Here is a 19,880-nt window from a genome sequence, read left to right as displayed (position 1 = left end):
CACAGTCTTCATGGCACTGGGCAGGCTCCCCTTCTTTACTCTCAGCCTACGGTGGAAAGCCCTGGGCAGGTATCTAATTTTTGAAATTTTAAAGTGGTTTATAATATAATTTTATCTTGTCCTTTAATCCATTAAGGTAAACACTTCAAGAGATATATTTATAGATATTAATTTTATTATATATTCACTTTTCAATACACAAGATTTGCACATGAATATCAACTGGTTTATAAAGCCCTCAAGATATTTTACTAAGTTATCATTTTTCATTTGTAGTAATGTACTTGTAGAATCTGAGTGTTCACATCTTTAAAAGTAGCAGGAACACAAGACAGACAATTGAAAATACACAGTGCTGTTAATATCAAATGCCTTCCCAGTGCTTTCTCCAGGAAGGACGCCCTATCCAATCCTCCCTAAACAGCAGGAACTAGTGAGCAACAAGTGTTCAAATTCCTGAGGCAATGGGGGATATTTCACATTCAAATCAACACATCTTCCATATAACAAACAGTGACCATGCACAGAACCATTTTCTATATTTGTAACTTATTAAAGTAAATTATTTAAATTCAGAGAGTTCTGGCAACTGAAGGCCCACAGGTGAATCAGAAAGGAAGTTGTCTTGTGAGGACTTTACAGTTCTCATATCTCTGTTGTTCTTAAACACTCAAAGAAGGATTTTTCCTAGCCAGAAGGCAAATGTTAAGCCTCTAACTTCTCTTTTTCTTCACTAATTGCAAAATATTAATGTTCCTAATTTTTCATCAAAATTGATGGTGTATTGTTCTAGTTGCACCAGGTGACTGTATATTGAAATTGTAGCCTTGTATTATGTACTATTTAAAGAACCCAGTTGATTTCATTTCTGGAAAACAGTTCCATGTAAATTCTTTGATAAGTGGGCTGTGCTTAGTGTTTCTGTCATTGCTATGGTGATATTTATAGTTTTTCCTAGCATATTTCCTTATCATAATTCCATTTAATTTATAAGTGTATTTATAAAGATTGCAAGATTGCAATCATTTTTGTTCAGATTATGACATTGTGTTTTTCATAATACAGACACTTGAGTGTACATCCCTGGATTTCTGTCTATTATTGGGCAAGTGTGATTGCATTGGGCAACATTGAAATCTGATCATAGATAATCAACTTCACTTTGTGGATAAGAATACAGAGAAGGATGGAGGGGAGTAAGACACACAAATCTCTTTGCAACATTCCCACACATGAGACCTTCATATTCTCTGGGTCCTGCTGTGGGATGGTCTGTATGTCAAGTGTGTTGCTGATTGGTCAATAAATAAATTACTGATTGGCCAGTGGCCAGGCAGGAAGGATAGGCGGGACAAGGAGGAGACTAAAGCTGGGAAGTGGAAGGCTGAGTCAGAGACACTGCCAGCCGCCATGATGACAAGCAGCATGTGAAGATGTCGGTAAGCCAAGAGACACATGGCAAGGTATAGATTTATAGAAATGGATTAATTTAAGCTGTAAGAACAGTTAGCAAGAAGCCTGCCACGGCCATACAGTTTGTAAGCAATATAAGTCTCTATGTTTACTTGGTTGGGTCTGAGCGGCTGTGGGACTGGCAGGTGAGAGAGATTTGTCCTGACTGTGGGCCAGGCAGGAAAACTCTAGCTACAGGGTCCTCTGTTGCTATTGTCCTTCAGGGATCATGAGAATTTTAAGAGCCTCTCCAAACACTGTCTCTTTAGAGACACTGAAAAGAATTTCATGATCAGCTGTGGTATTTACCTATCAAATAAAGTTTGTGAAAAATTGTTGACTCCCAAAGCAAGACCTGTCATTGCCTCTGTAGGTGAAATGAAAACTGCAGTTCAGAAGGGACATGAGGTCACAGGCACAGACTTTATTTCGCAGTTAAGATGCTTCCCTCTCCTTGATGCTGAATTTCAGAAATTTCAAGGTTGTTATGAAGTGTACGTTGACCAAAAATCTCTGCTCAGAGAATCAGACAGGTGAGTAGTTTGCATTTAGTCTGGAGAACAAATACAGCTGCTAAGGAAAATGTTGTGAAGTGATTATATCTGGAAAGTTGATTCAGAAATGGGTAATACATGCAGTGCAATTTTAGACTTTAGATTCTATGGCTATCTTGTAGTTAAGTGTGTTTCCAAAATCTTAATTTATTACCATATGTTTGACTTAAGGGATTAGTAAATATAAACATTCAAATATTAATTAATTATAATTTAATTTCTTCTCTGTGTATGAGTGCATTTGTATCAGCATGTGGATAGGGATACATGTGTTCAGGAGCATATTGTGTATGTGTCTGTCCGTGTGTGTGTCTGTGTCTGTGTGTGAATATGTTCAGAAAACAACCTCAGTTTTTCTTCTTCTGACACATTTTGTATTTTAAATATATCATTATAATATTCTTAAACAACAGGCTTTAACTGGACTACAACACTCTGAATGTTTTAACCTGGATGGTCAGTGAGCCCCAATGATCTTCATCATTTTCCATTCCAGTAAGTGGGTGACAGATGTGTACTATCACAACTATATTTTTATTGATGTGTGGAGCCTGAACTCAGGCCCTCACATATCCAAGGCAAAGAGTTACTTTATTGAACCATCTCCCTAATCAAGAAATAACTTAACCTTTAGGCTACTCTATTCCATGTAATATTAGTTCTCCAGTATAATATATAAGAATCAATGTATTATCTAAGAGTTAATGCCAGGAATCCAGAGTCTGAGGCAAGAGGATTGCAGAAAGATATAGTCAAACCACATTATAAAATGAGAGCCTGTGTGAAGTCAGTTACCAAAGAAATAGAAATACAGCATTTCCAATATGCTTTGTCACAACCCTACATCATGTCACTGATAATGCTGTCCTGTTGTGTTACTTTTCCATGCTGGATTATGGGACATATCCTATCAATGTTAAGCTATAAGAGACAGGATCAGTCTTGATGTGTTTTGCTTTTCCTAAATATATTTGTAAGTTATGAACTTTTGCTCTTTCTTTGTATTTGTTTCTTGTAAATTTCTTCATCTTTCTTTTACACTGCTTCAGAGCACAGAATCATCTGAGTATCAGCTGAGGCTGTGTACTATTAGAGGACATGTGGGTAAGTCTAACATTCAAAGCTGAAATATACTTCATAATTGTGACTTTGGCAAAATCCCAAGAATGGAATGACTGATGTGAAGTTTTATATTCCTTCTATTGTACCCAACTTCTCAGATTCCATAATGCTTTCTTCAATGTGAACACCTATTTTCTGTGTGGGAGATGAATGCTGTATTGATTATCTCAAAGAAGGAAGGAGGAGGATAACTGACCTAATCATCATGGCCCAATTAATTAAAACAAGCAATTAATTAAAGCAACTCTTTTTTATTTGTGTATTTAGACTACCTCATCCTGAGACATGATTAGGCAATATTGGAGACTTGCCCAGACTTATACACATTTATGGGTTGGGTCATTATTGTAAAATTACCTATGTAACTTTCTAAGTATTAACCATGTGTTATAAGATTTAAGTCAAATTTTTTTACAGATTTTACATATTTTAACTCTGTATGATAAACTTATAAATTCTGACGTACAGAAACCTCATATAATAGCCTTATAAATTTTGGGATGAGGTTTACATCTAAGGACAATTTAGGCAGATAAATAAAACCAATATTCTAGTTCTTAGCTGCTCTGCTTTCCTTGTTTTCTGCCACAAAGTCAGGTGGCTATAAAAACCTGTCTTTCTCACATTCAAAGGTGAACTCTCAAAACCCAACTAATGGGGAGGCAGCCTGTATGCATGAAACAAAATCTTGGTTTATTTAATTGCTTGCTTTCATAAATTTGGCCATGATGATTTGGACCAGTGGTCCTTCTCTTTTCATCTTTGAGATTAGATGTATACCAAAACATGGGGAGAGCTGGTGTTTCCTAAATGTCCATAACCTCACAATGACACCAGACATTGTCTCTTATTAACAAAATTGGACATTCTTCAACTGTTAATTCCTGATCATTTTCTTCCTGATTTCCATTAAAGTGATTCAATTACTTTCATTCTGTTGTCCACTTAAAAGTTTGCCACACAATATTTCCTGGGTCTCTTTACTCCACAGTTCCTTATCTGTGCAAAAAGTATGCCTGTCTATGTCTGTGTCTGTTTTTATAAAACTTGATGATACATAGCTCTTTGCATAATTGTGTTTTCATTGTATAATAAACATTCTATTATGTAAGAATAAAAATATCCTCATTGTTATGGAGATACATATTCATTTTATGTTTAAATTTCAGATGAGATGTGCATGGGTTTCCTTCATGCTGTTGCAAGAGTGGTTAAAGTCATTTTGTCTTCAGTATGACTTGTAATTAGAAGTTCCTTTTAAAATTTAGACCCAAACATCCCTTCCATATGTACTCACTGGTCATTGTTTCTGCAACAGCAACTTGGAATTACTGTTAATATTGACATTAGCAAAGTTCTGCAATTTCTTTCAATAAATATGTACAATTAAAGACAACAGCAGTTTAACTGAAAAAAAATATTTTTTTTACAAATATTGTTGACAAAATCGTTTTGTGAGTCATAGTTCTGTTTTGTTGCCCACAATAGCTTTACAATGTTGAAAACATACGATTTTCCCACACCAACAACCACGTCTAAAAATTTCAAGCCACCATTTTGCTCAGAGAAGTGATTTTTGGAACTGTTTAAGGAAAAAGTTTTAAATGACAGAATGGACCACAAGGATTTGACAATAGGAATAGTGTTCTTACTTCAGAGTTCAGTTGGAATTGTTGGGAATTTCTCTATTCTTTCCTGCTACCTCATCCATTACTATACTGAACAGGCATTAAAGACCACAAATTTGATTCTTACACACATGCTCACTGCCAACTCCTTGATCATTCTCTCTAAAGGATTACTCTATATAATGAGAGCTTTTGGGATGGAAGGGTTCATCAATGATTTTGGTTGCAACTTACTTTTGTATATTGAAAGACTAGGCAGGGGCATGTCCATAGTGACAACCTGCTTCTTGAGTGTTTTCCAGGCCATCACCATCAGCAGTGGGAACTCCTTTTGGCTGGTTCTCAAAAATCAAAGCTTCAAAGCATATAGGTCTCTTCACTTCCCTCTGCTGGATTCACTTCATGTCAGTAAATATGGTTTTCCCTGTGTATATGTATACCAAGGGGAATAGCAATAATCTGACACATAGAAGTAGCATGAAATACTGCTCCACATCAGGTCATGATGACCTTGCAAGCTCATTATATACAGCATTTTTTGTTCTTCCTGAAATTTTATTTTCTTTCATCATTGTTTGGTCCAGCACCTCCATGATTATCATTCTGTATAGGCACAAACAACAAGTTCAGCATATCCACAGCACCAGTGTTTCCTCCAGAACATCCCCTGAGTCCAAAGCCACCTACCGCATAATTGCCCTGGTGTCCACATTTATATGTTTTTATGCCCTCTCTTCCATCTTGCAAGGTTTCATTGCTCTCATATATACCCCTGGTTGGTGGCTGATGAACGTTAATGCAATCATTTCAATGCGTTTTCCTACTTTGGGGCCTTTTGTTATGAGCTGTGACTCCACAGTGCCAAGGTTGTGCTTTTCCTGAGAAAGGAATTCCAAAACCCATAATCTCACCACAGATATAAATATTATATGGTCTCTTTCCAAAAACATATAAACTTTAAGATTCACTTTTTATATAAAACATCAACATACAACTAATATTATACCCTCTTGTCTTTCTAAGGGAAACTGTACTCTGAGTTTGGGTTTTAATCTTGTTGAAACTTGGACCTGTAATATCATAGCAGAGGTGAATGAAACAGGTTGTTCTTTTGTGAGAAAACAGTACTGTTTTCAGAAATATTTCTTCATATAATATTCATTTTATTCCACAAGTTACAAATTTTGTACCTTTTCTCATTCAAATTTATTTCATGTGCACTAAAACAGAAATATGTCTGAATTTATTGACAATTGACACATAAGGTTCAACTTTTATAGATTCGTCTATAGATATATTTCATAAACTGAAGAAGGAAATGATTAACTTACTGACAATCTCTTCTTCACCCTCACCAAGTCTAGTTTATTCCCATCCTAATTCCAAAGAAAAGTAACCTGACCATTCTACACTGATAGTAGTGGACAAAGCATTATGGCCCATCTGAGGAACTACGAGAAAAGTACAGGGAATTCCCTGCACCTGGTGTTTAAGATTTCCATAAAATAGACTCAGGAATGGCTGCAAAGAAGATGTGTGACCTAAACTACATCATAAAACTCAGATGGGTTCCTGGGTAAAGGCCTCTGTCTACACAAAATCTGAGCCTTTGTCTACCTACTGTGTTTCCAGCCAGCAAGTATTGACAATGGCTAAGTAAGGTTCCTTGGCTGATTAACTCAACCCAACTGCATGATTAGACCTCTCACTGCTGAGCCATGATAGAAGCAGTTAGGTTCCATATTGTTAATTCTTTATGCATTAGAAATATGATGATCACTAATTCTAAATTTCCGTATTTTTAGATAAAAAGAAACAGCAAATGATCCAACAATCAACAACCTATTACAAATTATGACTCTAATTATATTATAACTATATTCATTAAATTTATGTTTTATTTTTAATCTATTTTTATTATTAATTGATTCATTTTTTTCTATCCTGATCATAGTCTCTGAAAGGTTTACAACAGGCCCCCATGGTCAGGTGTGTTCGCATATGCCCGACAGACACTTCCACCTAGCCAGTTCCAGGTCAGGATAGCCATTTCCGGGTCAGGGCATCTCGCGTGACCAAGATCCATGACATTCCATTGGCTACGTAGGCGCGCAATGTGACCATGTGATCTATGTGCTTGCGTGTAGTAGTGACGTTGATCTGTCCACACCCAGCCTTTAAAATCCGGCGCCATGTTCCCAGTTCCTTCTTCTTCTTCTTCTTCCTTCTTCTCCACACACGTGCTTCCCACAGGCCTGTTCACTCTCTGTCCCTTTATCTTTAATAAAACTCTTATTAGCGGATTCTGTCGTGTTTCATGACATTTCCGTGCAGGGTAAGAACACAGCACAGCCGAAAAACTAACAATCTCCACATCCACCATCCTCTTCTTCCAGTCCCTCTCCCTAACTTCCCATCTTCCCACACCTCGAATCAACTCCTTCTCCTTTCTCTTTATAGTAGGGCAGCCTTCACAAGTATTACAGCCAGTCATGCTATAGCAAGTTGCAGTAAGACCAGGCACCTCCTCTCCTATTGAGGCAGGTGAGACAACCCAGTGCCATGAACATTTGTCTTTCTAAGGGAAACTATACTCTGATTTGGGGTTTTAATCTTGTTGAAATTAGTACCTGTAAGAGCATAGCAGAGGTGAATACAACAGGTTGTTCTTTTGTGAGAAAAGAGTGCTCCGTTTAGAAAACTTTAGCACACTTTCTTAAATCACATTGAATCAGTTGGACCTCGGGTCTTTAATGTCAGTTTCCAGAGACTATGTTACCATATAATTTACTCAGTGGAGAATATTTCCAGAAGGAAACACAGTGAAGAATAATGTTGAATGTTGCTGTGAGATAATATTTTAAATGAATATGTTTATTACTTTTTCACAATTTTCATGGCTATTGTCTTCATGATTTTTATAAACAAATTCATTAGAAGACTGATTCATTGCTAATTTCTAAAGTGGAGATAAAAATTCTTCTGCAGTTCAATGAAATAAAGCTCACAATTCCCTCTATGACAATGATAGTATGGTAATAATGTTGCTGTTAGTTATCCTTATGAGTTTGATATTTTTTGAAGATCCTCAAGTGAAGGGTAATCTCAATTCCTTATACCCATTACAAAGATTAAAAATAGTGATGAACAAAATAGTCACCATCAGAGTGCATATGTTTCTGGGATTTCCCTGAGTAGTAAACACCTTTATTTATCTTGCAAGCATTTTATGCTCCCAGCTCATGTATGCTGATGACTTGAGGAATAATCTCAAAAGTTCCATGGACTTTGAAAATAATTACAGCTATTATTCATTAAAAGGTCAGTAGATAAATCTCTATATCTCTAAAAAGTTGAAGTTAATACTCTCTAGGTCCCAGTCAGTTCAGTGTTTAGTCTAGGCTGTCATCAAGAGAAAATAAGTTCATGTGTATCACCATGTAGAATGTTCTAGTTATTTGGAGAACTGAAATTCTGACAGGTTAAGTATTTTGGTTATTGGCATAAACTTCTGTGAAATTTAGCATGTAAAGGAGGTATAGTTGGTATTTTAAAGGAAAATATTCATGTGTTGAATCTTGAAAATCCTATGCTGTTTTATAAACAGTAGATTTTTAAACAAAGAATCTTTTCTTTAACTTAGATGTTAACATAGATATAAAAAAGAATAGCCCTTGTGGTTGGAAGGTTTTTTCAATCCAGCCCAGCCACACAATCCTGCAACTGCTTATAAAATAACCACTCAGAGGCTTAATATTATTTACAAACTGTATGGTCTATAGCAGGCCTCTTGCTGGCTAGCTCTTATAACTTAAATTAACCCATTTCTATTAATCTATGTTTTGCCACATGTTTTGTGGCTTTACTGGTCTGCTGGCACCTTGCTTCTCCTTTGGTGGGGGCTGGCATCTCTTTAGACTCTGCCTTTTTCCTTTTTTTTTTTTTGAAAAACTTTTTATTCATTTTACATACCAATCAAAGATCCCCCTCTTCCATACTCCCTCCCCTCCAACCTACTCCTCCCAACCCACACCCCATTACCTCCTACAAGAACGTCAGGCCTCTCATGGGGAGGTATATTTAGTAGAGGCAGGTTCAAGCCTCTCCCCCTGCCTCAAGGCTGTGGAAGGTGTCCCATCACAAGTAGTGGGCCTCCAAAAACTAATGCCCCAGGGATGGATTCTGATCCTACTGCCAGGGGCCCCTTAAGAAGACCACAGCTTAGACTACTAGCAATAGTGGAGAGGGTGCCTGATATGGCTTACCCCAGTATTCAAATGAGTGAATACCCTGTCATCATAGAGCCTTTCTCCAATAACTAATGGAAGCAGATGAAGAGATTCACAGCCAAGCCGAGCTCCAGGAGTCCAGTCGAAGAGAGAGGAGAGGGATTAGATGAGCAAAGGTGTGGTGGTATTGTGTTCCCCAAAATATTGTGCACCCTAATAAACTTATCTGGGGTCAGAGACAGAACAGCCACTAGATACAAAGGCTAGAAAATGGTGGCACTCACACCTTTAATCCTAGCACTCCAGAGGTAGAAATCCCTCTGGATCTCTGTGAGTTCAAGGCCACATTGGAAATGGCCAGGCATGGTGACACACACCTTTAATCCCAGGGAGTGGTGGTAGAAAGCCAAAAGGTTTATAAGGCGTGAGGACCAGAAACTAGCAGCATTTGGCTGGTTAAGCTTTCAGGCTTTCTAGCAGCAGTTCAGCTGAGTTTCATTCTGGATGAGGACTCAAAGGCTTCCAGTCTGAGGAAACAGGATCAGCTGAGGAACTGGCAAGGTGAGGTAGCTGTGGCCCGTTTTTGTCTCTCTAATCTTCCAGCTTCACCCCAATACTTGGCTCTGGGTTTGTTTTATTAATAAGACTCTCTAAGATTCCTGCTACACAAGGGCATCAAGATCATGATGGGGAAACCTACAGAGACAACCAAACCAAACTAGGGGGAACTCATATTTAGATCAACAACTGTGGAGCCTGTATGAGACTGAACTAGGCCCTCTGCATAGCAAAACAGTTGTGTAGCTTAACTCTGCCTTTTTCTCTTCTATCTCTCTCCTTGGATTTTCTATCTGCCTCCAAGCTGCCTTGCCATAGGCCAAAGCAGCTTATTTATTAGCCAGTCAGAGCAATATATATTTATAGCATACAGAAAGATATCCCACAGCACTTCCCCTTTTCTGTCTAATCAAAAAGGAAGGCTTTAACTTTAACATAGTAAAATTACATATAATAGAACAGTTATCAAGCAATAGTTGCTGTTACAATATCTAGTCTATTTGTATCTGGTAAAATTAAAGAAAATATTTTATCATGTATCCTATATTTGTGAGTCTAAAGTTTCATATTTAATTTATCTTTTATCATAACCCAGGATAATTATACCTATAACTATTCAGTCTTCAACCACATCAAAGACCCCAGAAGGATATATTACCTAAGTAAACAGGAAGTGTAAGCAACTTACAAAAGTCTAGAATGACAGAGACAGCTGCCTGCCTGGACAGTCATCCAAATTTCCTCTGCAATGTTGGGGGATCCATCTTCAGCCTATAGGCCTAGAGTCTCTCAGTTGCTTTTCCCTGTGTCCTGCAGAATGTCTGGCAGTCTCCTCTGCAAAGCAGGAAACTGAAAGATCATCACTCTTTGTTTTGGCAAATTTAGTGGTCATTTATTCATGGGTCCTGCATGTCCAGTCAATACAACTTTTTGTCAAGCAGTTCAGGCAAGAACAGTTTCTTGCCCAAATGGCTAACTTCTGCCATGAGGAAAGTAAACTCCATAGGGAGTTTTTTTCAATTCCCATCATCTTTTCTGAAGTAGATTGGTGCTGCCAGGAGCAGACATGTCTCAATGTCCAGAAAAGTCAAAGTTCTCAAAACCTCTATTAAATGTCATAAGTTGTAGGTCTTTGAAGTGTTTGAAGATTACCTACCTAATCGAAATATATCTATATATACATTGAAAACTTAACTAACAGGATTATAAATTTGATTATCATGGATGACTAATTATTAATTTGTATTTCTTAATTATACATTATAATTTCAAATGAGCTGCACAAACATAATACCTTAAACAAGAGTAGAAATATACATACATTATAACATTATTAACTTTAAATTTGTATCAATAAATTAACATCAATAGCAATGTAAACATTTTAAACAAGTTCTTGTTGCTCTTTAAAAGTAGATTCAATCATCTACCCTTCTATCCTGTTATATCTATAAGCCCTAGCATGAGTGAAGTGATCAAAGTGGTCACATGGGGATAAAATGTCTGTTTTATAAACAATGGATTTTTAAACAAAGAGTCTTCTCTATGATGACAACATAGATATGAAAAAGAGGAGCACTTGCATGAGTAAAGTGATCAAAGTAGTACATAGGGATAAAATTTCTATAATTTCACAGTGGGAAAGAATTCAGCATACCCTTCTCATCAATTTAGAATATGAACACAGTGCATGCGTGAAACTGAGGGTGCAGAGAGACCATGCATGTACTATGTTTATACCTGCGCACAAATAAGTAGCTTTTAGAAAGTGTGTAAGTTAGCCATGTAAGAGATTAACACAGGCAACTGGTGACAGTACAGAAGGATGATGACATACAGAAACAAAGGTTATGGAAGTATAAACTACATCTAGAATTTTGCATTCAGCAGAAGATATCCACAGGCAGCAGGCCACATCCCCAATATGGCTCTGATGTGGTCTCAGGTCTATATGGCTGTGCACTGACTTCCTATATCTGGACCCATTATTAGGATCTGGCTAGAGACCAAAGACATCCTCCACCTGAGCAATCAATGGAAGCTACATCCACAAGCAAGCTGTGACATTTTATATTAACCAATCCCACCCCAAGTCGTCTGCTATAAGATGCCAGAAGCAAGCATTTCAAATGGAAACTGCAGAAAATCAACCCCTTAGCAGGCACTAAAAGACTCAAAATTGTTGGCAATACTACCAAAGCCATCATTCTGGGAGGCAGGAGAAAATAATTTTCATGTTCTCTGTTCTTCCCATAACTTGGTTTGTGCAAATGATGATATTAACAATATCTGAAGACAATCCCTGACAATCATTGTACAATTAGATGTTCACAGCCATAACACAGGGTAGCTGGGGGAGGTCAGAGTGACAATTCAGCTCAGGGAGTCAGGGAAGAGGAGGCTTGAGGTGATGTGCAGTGTCTGAACCATAAGTTAAAAGTGGTCAAATGAAAAGAGAAAATGATATGAAGGGGGAAGCATTTTACATGTTCTCAAGGAGTTCAACATGACACACGTTTAAACGGGGAACATAGTGAAGAACTGGAAAAATGGTAATAAAAAGAGTCACAGACACAAGGGTGATAATGTCCTGCCCCTCAGTTGAGTTTTCAAAGTGAGTGAAGTGTTAGGGTGAGGGATAAATTTTTTGATGTAGTGTAAAGGAATCCAGAAATGCAGAAAGAAATCAAATGAGTCAACTCACTCTCAGGATTTAATGGAAGTTTCTATAAAGCTAAACGAGGTTAATGTTCTTAAGAGACCTTTATGGTAAGCAAATGTTTGTCTCTAGCCTTTCTTTCACTAACCTAAGCTTCTGAGGAGTAAGACCCTTGGACTGACAGCTGTCAAGCAGTTGTCTTATTCCACACAGTTCTGAGGTGCTGTCATCAACAGAATCCCTGTCTATAGGAGGGACTGTCATTGTGGGTACTGTGTGCTTCACAGTATCCACAATTAAATCCACAGTATTAAATATGGGGCCTGTTCCCCATATTTAATCTCTCCTGTTTTACCTCTCTCTACCAAATTTCCACAGACTCTCTACATAATGCCACCAACTGGGAACAAATGGTTAAAAAAAAAAAGTGAGTCAGTTTGGGATTATTTCATCTCCAAATTGTATCAGGAAAAAATGAGAGTTATTCAGAAATGATAGATGTAGAAAAGGATGGTAAGTGCTCACAGAAAGATAAAATGAACAGAGAGACTAATGAACATAGGTGGGCTAAAGGGCCCCGTGTGAAAATCTGTGACTACTGAGTCATGAGATGTGGGTAAGTATTCACAGGCTAGTCGGCAGAGGCACTCATTATTTCCACAAAGGTTTTGAAAATGCCTGAAAATTCAGCATCATGGCTTTTGAGGTTGTTGGTCATTTTAAATCTATAGGACTGTTAAAAGCCATGATAATTTATTTTGGGATAGCTGCAGGGCAAGGAGAAGGGAAACACAGTTGATGGTTGATAACGTTTGTAGAAGTAACTGAACATGAGAAGGGTGCAGACTGAAGCCCTTGAGATAAAGAAAATGAATGCACACCTCAGAAGATTGAGAGGTAGGTGAGTACAACACACACTAGAAGGGTTGGATTTCAGTCAAGAAAGATGGGTTCATTTTAAACATAATAATCATGTGACTCGGGAGATAGAAGATGTGTTCAATTGAATGCTTCTCTCCTCCTGAACCTGTACTCCACAGTACAAGACACACACCCAGGGTGCTGATGTGGATTTGGTTGGTGTAGAACCTAATGGGATGCTATCTGGGCTGGTGATCTGACAAACATATGCTTGGGGTTATGCACCACTGGCCTTGCAAACTGTGCTTCTCATCTTTTCACAGCTGTCCTTTGCACGGTCCTGGAGACATAAAAGAACCTCTGTGACATTCCAAAAGTATTTGAAAAACAAAAATACAGCAGAGGGAAACCACAGCTATGAAGTGTGTTTCATTCCCCCATATTTAAAGGCAAATCGAGGAGAGCATCACTAAAAGCATGGAATAAAAATCTACAGTGTGGTAAAAGACATTCAGATAGAATAACAAAAGAACAGAGGAAAGCAAATGGCTCTAGGGTGTTGGGAGCAGATTTGACACCTTTGAATAAGATTAGAAACATTTGTGTCGTTTTGATAATTTCATGATCAATCTTTAGTGCTTAGTTTTTCTTCAACTAAGCTGCTGGGAAATTTAACTGTTTAATTGTATTCTATCAGATTGTTTCCTTATGACCTTCCTCACTGACAAGCTGTCACAAAAAAAGAAAGAGAAATAAACAAGAAAAATAAAAAAATCCAGACCTTTGTATACTATAGGGACAGTCATTGTGGTATTATTGATACCTTAAGGATTTCACAAAAATCCTGAAGAACTTCAGTCCAGCTTCAAAGCACATTGCCATTATATCTGCTGGTGAAGCCACAGAATTTCCCTTCAGGAGGCCTTGATCTGGGCATAACTGTCCTGGCCAGAGGAACTGTGAGAAACTTCCCTACAGTCATACCTTCTAATAACACATCTTGCTGCTGCTCTTGCAAACTTTAACAGCTTCTATGCATCTTGTCATAGCTGTCCTGTATATTATCTATGTGAAAGAAGTTTTGATCAACAATAGATAGACCTTTATTAGTGTCATGATGAGTTTTTATGTAAAGATTGTAATTGGGCCATGAATAAGATTTGGAAGCCATGTGTATTCAGGTATACAGTTGGAGAAACATAATTTGTGTGTACCAATCTATATCTTAATGCCAGATAAACAGGCTGTTCCCCATGGTTTGGGGCTAATCTGAAACCCTTCTCTACTATGTCTGATGAGTCTCATCTTACCATTTTGAAAGAGAGTTTTCCTGTGTTAAAGGCCAGGATCTACCTTCAAGGACACACTCCTGACCCATATCCCATTACTTCAAGTTAGCTCCCACCTCAGAAGTTCCTAAAATCTCCACACAAAGTGGCATCAACTTTGTACCCAGAGTCAAAAACTTGAGCCTATGGAGGGGACATTTGACCTTTAAACTGTATTAGTAAAGTTATAAGTCTTGTTGGGATATTTAGAAATAGAGAGAAAGAAGAAAAAAAGAGAACAGGAAAATGACGGGCAGTAGGGAGAACAAGAAGTAGAAGAAGATTAAAAGAGGCTGGGGAAATATCAGGAACTCTAGAGCCATGCATAAGGAGTCACGGACTGGGTCTCAGGCAAGCATTAAAGTCATGTGCAATTGAAAATGCCTGAAAGTTGAGCACGGTTATATCCTAGGTTTTCAATCCAAGAAGACACAGTGGGTGGGATAAGATATTTAGGCTGAGAGCAGATACAGAGCAAGGAGAAGCCAATTAAAATTGGCAATGACGGAATTAATGGGAGGGACTGAACAAGATGCATCCCAGAAGGACAACATGATGGAAGGTGCATCATAGACTTGAAAGTCTGTGTGGAAGTCACAGCTGTTGAGGTTTCTGAATTTCATTTTGTTGTTGTTGTTTGTTTTTCGAGACAGGTAGCCTTGGAGCCTATCCTGGATCTCACTCTGTAGACCAGGCTGGCCTCAAACTCAGAGAGATCCACCTGTCTCTGCCTCTTGAGTGCTAGGGCTAAAGGCATGCACCGCCACCACTCGGCTGGGGTGTCTGAATTTCTAAAGGTCACAGGACTTGGGTGATGGAGGATAAGGAAGGTTTCTCTAATCATAATGTCTACATCAGGTCTATGAACCCCAAACTGACCTGGCTGCATAACTGTTCTGGACATGGTCATCAGCAAGAACCCATTACACTAGGTTGTGCAACATCTCCTGAGATTCAAGCCTGGCATCTGCTTTCTACAGATGGAGTACTGAGTGGTGAAATCTCAGGGTTTTTATTTTACTGGATACCTGTTTGTTGAGGTTGTGACAAGAAAGGCTCAGCTTGCTGCTAGAAACAGTCCATTCAGTACAGCACAAAATAGCACATCCATTATTTCAAGTCAACATAATTTAATAAAAATGCTCAAAATCATCATAATTTTGTCAAATCCCTCATTTGTAATCATGTTGCAAGACATTCTGGAAGGAATGGAGAGATGAAGGAAGTCAAGATATATTGTATACATGTAGGAAATTTTCTAAGAATAAATAAAAATATTATTTTTAAAAGTTCAACAATCAAGTTCACAACTAATCATATAGGACACAGAATGTTTCAAATGGCCAATGTAGTTTGACAGCAAGTAGCTGTGGTTGACATATAGGTTACTTGATTCATCCTTGGGAAGTCCAAAGGGACCACTGCAGTTCATCAAGCTGCTTGGTAGATAATTCAGAAGCCAGTCTGGAAAGAAATAAGAGATTCAAATTACCCCAGTCTGTAACATCTCATAATAATAGCTCACAATAACAGCTTATTATTAATATATATTGCAGGTGGGCCATATAAAGAAGTATTTTTAAAATGTCTAATCTTACCACAGTACCCTATGGCTTTGTGGACCTCTTCTAATATTCAGTAATCTGAAGGAAGCCATACTTCTGGGTGCCCTTAACACTATGCACCCAGTGTAGAGGCTACATCCCACACCACAGACTGCACCCCATGCTTAATCTATAATACTGGATGCACTCAGTGAAAGCCAGTAAACAGAGTTTGCCATCTTCCCTTTCAAAGCTAGCTAGAGCCACACCACAGGGAAGATGTTGTAGCTCTTGGTAGTAAATAGCTGGATCTGATGTCTAACATACTCATGTAAGGTTAAAGAATTCCTGGGAGAATTCCTGCTAACACCTTCAGAAATTATGGTCAAGGGTTAGCCACAGGCTTGAATTAGAACAATGACAGTCATCCTGGTTCATTTTTTCAGTTGTCCAACTAAGCAATAGGCTGCATGTTTCTAAAGTTATGCCTCAAAAGTCCTGGGAGACTTCAGTGATGATGGGGTCTCCTTGAAGCACTCTATTTCATTAATTTGCTATGGCCTGCAGTGCTGATAGTATTTAAGTTATCCTTCTGTGTCATTTTCAGTACATGCAGCCATGGTGGCATAGGATGTGGCAGTCGGAGATGCAGTTGACAATTAAGGCTTAAAAGCAGTCAGGCAATGTATCTTGTTTACATATAGTTTATTCTAAATGGATGGGGGTGATGATGTGTGGAAAGTGGAACATCTGTTTATGGATAGTGGCCAAGAAAACTTGTATAAATGTTGTAGGAATCAATTTGGAGGGTCCTCAAACATCTGAAAGTTGATTAATCATAAGACCAAGCTATATCACTCTTGGCCGTATAACCAAAGCATCCTACATCTTACTATAGATATTTTTTCTATGCTAAACAATGTCAAAGGAAAAAAACACTCACATTTCAGACAATTTTCAATATTCCATGAAAGCCCTATAAGCACCTACCTATGAACATAAAACTTTCAATTTTTCTGGGGCCTTTGAAGCCACAAAGGACTCCTGTGATACGCTGATTCCCTCTGTCTTTGTTCATTCATCTTCCCTTGAATGCCAATCATCCTCTCTTAGGGCCCATTTCTTAAACTTACACAGAATGAAAATTCCCCAAAACACAAACGTCTAAAACGTTGGAGTGTCACTGTCTTAGGATGCAACGGAAACATCAGAGAGTAGGATGTAATCAGAAGAAGTGGATCATGGCTGACTCCTGGCAGGTGAGACTCTAGGTTCCTAACTCCTATCAGAATTCTGGAACTTTCAAAGTAACTCTTGAATAGTATCAACTCTTTGCCATGTCTTCTGCCAATGTCTCAAGACCCTGTTGTTCACGGTCACTCCTTATCTTCATCCACCTTCAGGCAACTACTGGTGTTACCACTGACATGGTTGAAACTCTGGAATGATGCTGGAAACTCCACATACGTGTCTACTCTTTTGTTTTGTTTTGTTTTGTTTTGTTTTTTGAGACAGGGTTTCTCTGTGTAGCTTTGCACCTTTCCTGGAACTCGCTTTGGAGACCAGGCTGGCCTCGAACTCACAGAGATCCACCTGCCTCTGCCTCCCAAGTGCTGGGATTAAAGGCGTGCGCCACCACGCCGGGCACGTGTCTACTCTTTATGCAACCAGTTCAGCCTTTTCTGCCCATAATAAAGACCAAAAGGAGGAAGAATCTTCCACTGAATCAAATGTCACACCATTGCAGGTGGAGGAACATAGGAGAAAAGCATTCCTAATTCACCAAAAAAAAAAAAACTGTTGAGTACATTGCTGCATACATAGAAGAAAAGCATGACTGGCTTGCACTGTTATTCTAAATCTCCAATAACAGCTCTGTGACAGTGTCTTTACTCTTCCTCAACCATATGTTTTTACTTAGTCCCAAGAAAGGTGCGATTCCAACTTTCATATAGGGTAGATTGTAACTCCAACCAGGCTCAGGGTAGACTGTGGCTTGTACCTCTGAAGCAACTTCAGGCAAAGTGATCAGGAGCTTATCCATAAAAGGAGTTTGGGCCACTGAGGTGCTGGAACAGATGTGAACTGAGCAAGGCATTCTGTGTTGAAAGTTCATGGCTTAAATAGTAGCTGTAATTGTAGAGTCTTGTGGCTATAGAATTTAGCTTCCGTAGAATATATATTAAGAGAGCATCCCAGATATTTTGTATCAGTCTACCTGATGACAAAAGTAAGGATAATTTCTTGAAAACCTATTAAGCATACTCCTCAAGGCAGTCTGGACTAAAGAAAGGTTGTGAAATGTGTCCAATAAAAGGGAAAAAAAGGCTTGGGTTCCAAGAGTTTTCCTAGAATTGGATGAAGTTCTGCCAGCAAAAGAAACCTGAATAATCCTTAAGGTTTACATTATACAGACAAATGTCTTCCTCAAAGAATTTTTTTGTATTGTTTCATTTTTCAAAATTTGGATTCTGAAAAAGCGTGCAATTTAAATAGTTATAATAACATTAGAGGATGCTGTATATTTTATCCAAAGAAAGCAGAGTCTAAAGAGAGGGGAGGATTGACTCATAAGTACAAAGGGGCTCAAAGAGGGAAAGCAGAAAGTTGTAATGATTGTGATATTCATCAGCCACCAATTTTGAGAATATAATAGATCATTGCAACAATGTGAGATGGTAGAGATGGTATAAAAGGCCAGAAAGGTGAACAGTAAGACAAGGACGTTCTTAGTGGCTCTTGCCTCAGGGGAGCTGCCATGGAAATCATGAGTACTGCGGATGTGTTGAAGTAGCTGTTTGTACCTATGCAAAATGACAGTCATTGAGCTGCTAGAACAGATGATTAGGGCAGAAAATAAAAGTTCAGGAAGCACAAAGAAAGCTATATATAAGTAGACTGTGATTTTGTCATGACCTACAACTGCATACTGTTGAAAATCTGTCTCTTTTGTTATGTTTTTCCCTCATAATTTTATGGACATGTACAAAGGGAAAAGAACATTTAGCATGACATACAAGAACCAGCAGAGAGAAATGTAGACACCAATGTCGTTGAGAGATTTGACTCTAAGATTCTTCCAAAAGGAGTTCCTAGGGCTGATCATGACGGCCTGGAAGACACTCAAGAGACAGATGGTGGCAATGGACATGATCCTGAAAACCCTTAGAACATACATAAAAAGTTGGTAGCTCCAATCATTGAAGAAAAGTTTCAACACAAAAATGATCATTGCGTTGCCCATTCCTTTAGAGAGAATGATCAAACAGTTAACCATGACCAGATGTATGAGAATTAAATCCAAGGGCTTTACTTTGTGTTTTTTGTAATAAATAACTAGGTAGTAGGAAAGAAGAGAAACATTTCCAAGAATTCCAACTGTATTTTCTATCAAGAATATTATTCCTATCCCAAAATTCCTGGAGTCCATTTTGTTACAAAGCAAAATTTACTTCAAAATATGCCAATAGTCACTTCTCAGTGAAAAATTTTGTAGTTTTATATCTAAGATGGTCCTTTGGACCTGATGTCACAAATGCACAAGAATCACATTAGCTGAAGACTGAAAATCCAAGGAGGTCAGCACAACACGATCCTATCCACACCATCTCTCACAGTTATTTTAACACCAAAGACAACAATCAGTAAGAACTGCTGAAGTCTCCAAATATACATGTTTATGGAGCAAATTCCCATTATATTTCTCACAAAACTCAGCACTAAGAATAGGGCAAAATTATCCTGGTAGAAGCAATGACCAGTGAGTTCAAAATGAAAGTATGTTCAATTTTACAAGTCCTCCCATATGGAGAAAAAGTTTTCTTTTGTACTCTTCTCCAAGGAAGAAATCCATTGTGAATGCCTTTCTTATATCAATATTAACATTAAAATTGAAAATATTACAACAGGAGCGAGAATGTTTTTCTATTCATTGGTAATTATGTT

General features: G+C 38.1%; 2 pseudogenes; one reads left to right on the top strand and one right to left on the bottom strand.

The window, feature by feature from the left end:
- Positions 1-4,740: 4,740 nt before the first annotated feature.
- Positions 4,741-5,638, top strand: LOC128125290 (vomeronasal type-1 receptor 4-like; annotated as a pseudogene).
- A 12,785-nt stretch (positions 5,639-18,423) lies between these two features.
- LOC128124339 (vomeronasal type-1 receptor 4-like) lies at positions 18,424-19,410 on the bottom strand (annotated as a pseudogene).
- Positions 19,411-19,880: the final 470 nt, after the last annotated feature.

This window comes from Peromyscus californicus, unplaced genomic scaffold, assembly GCF_007827085.1.
Source record: "Peromyscus californicus insignis strain IS unplaced genomic scaffold, ASM782708v3 Scaffold_4__1_contigs__length_199733344, whole genome shotgun sequence".
Taxonomy (NCBI): Eukaryota; Metazoa; Chordata; class Mammalia; order Rodentia; family Cricetidae; genus Peromyscus; species Peromyscus californicus.
This window is presented reverse-complemented; position numbering and strand designations above follow the sequence as displayed.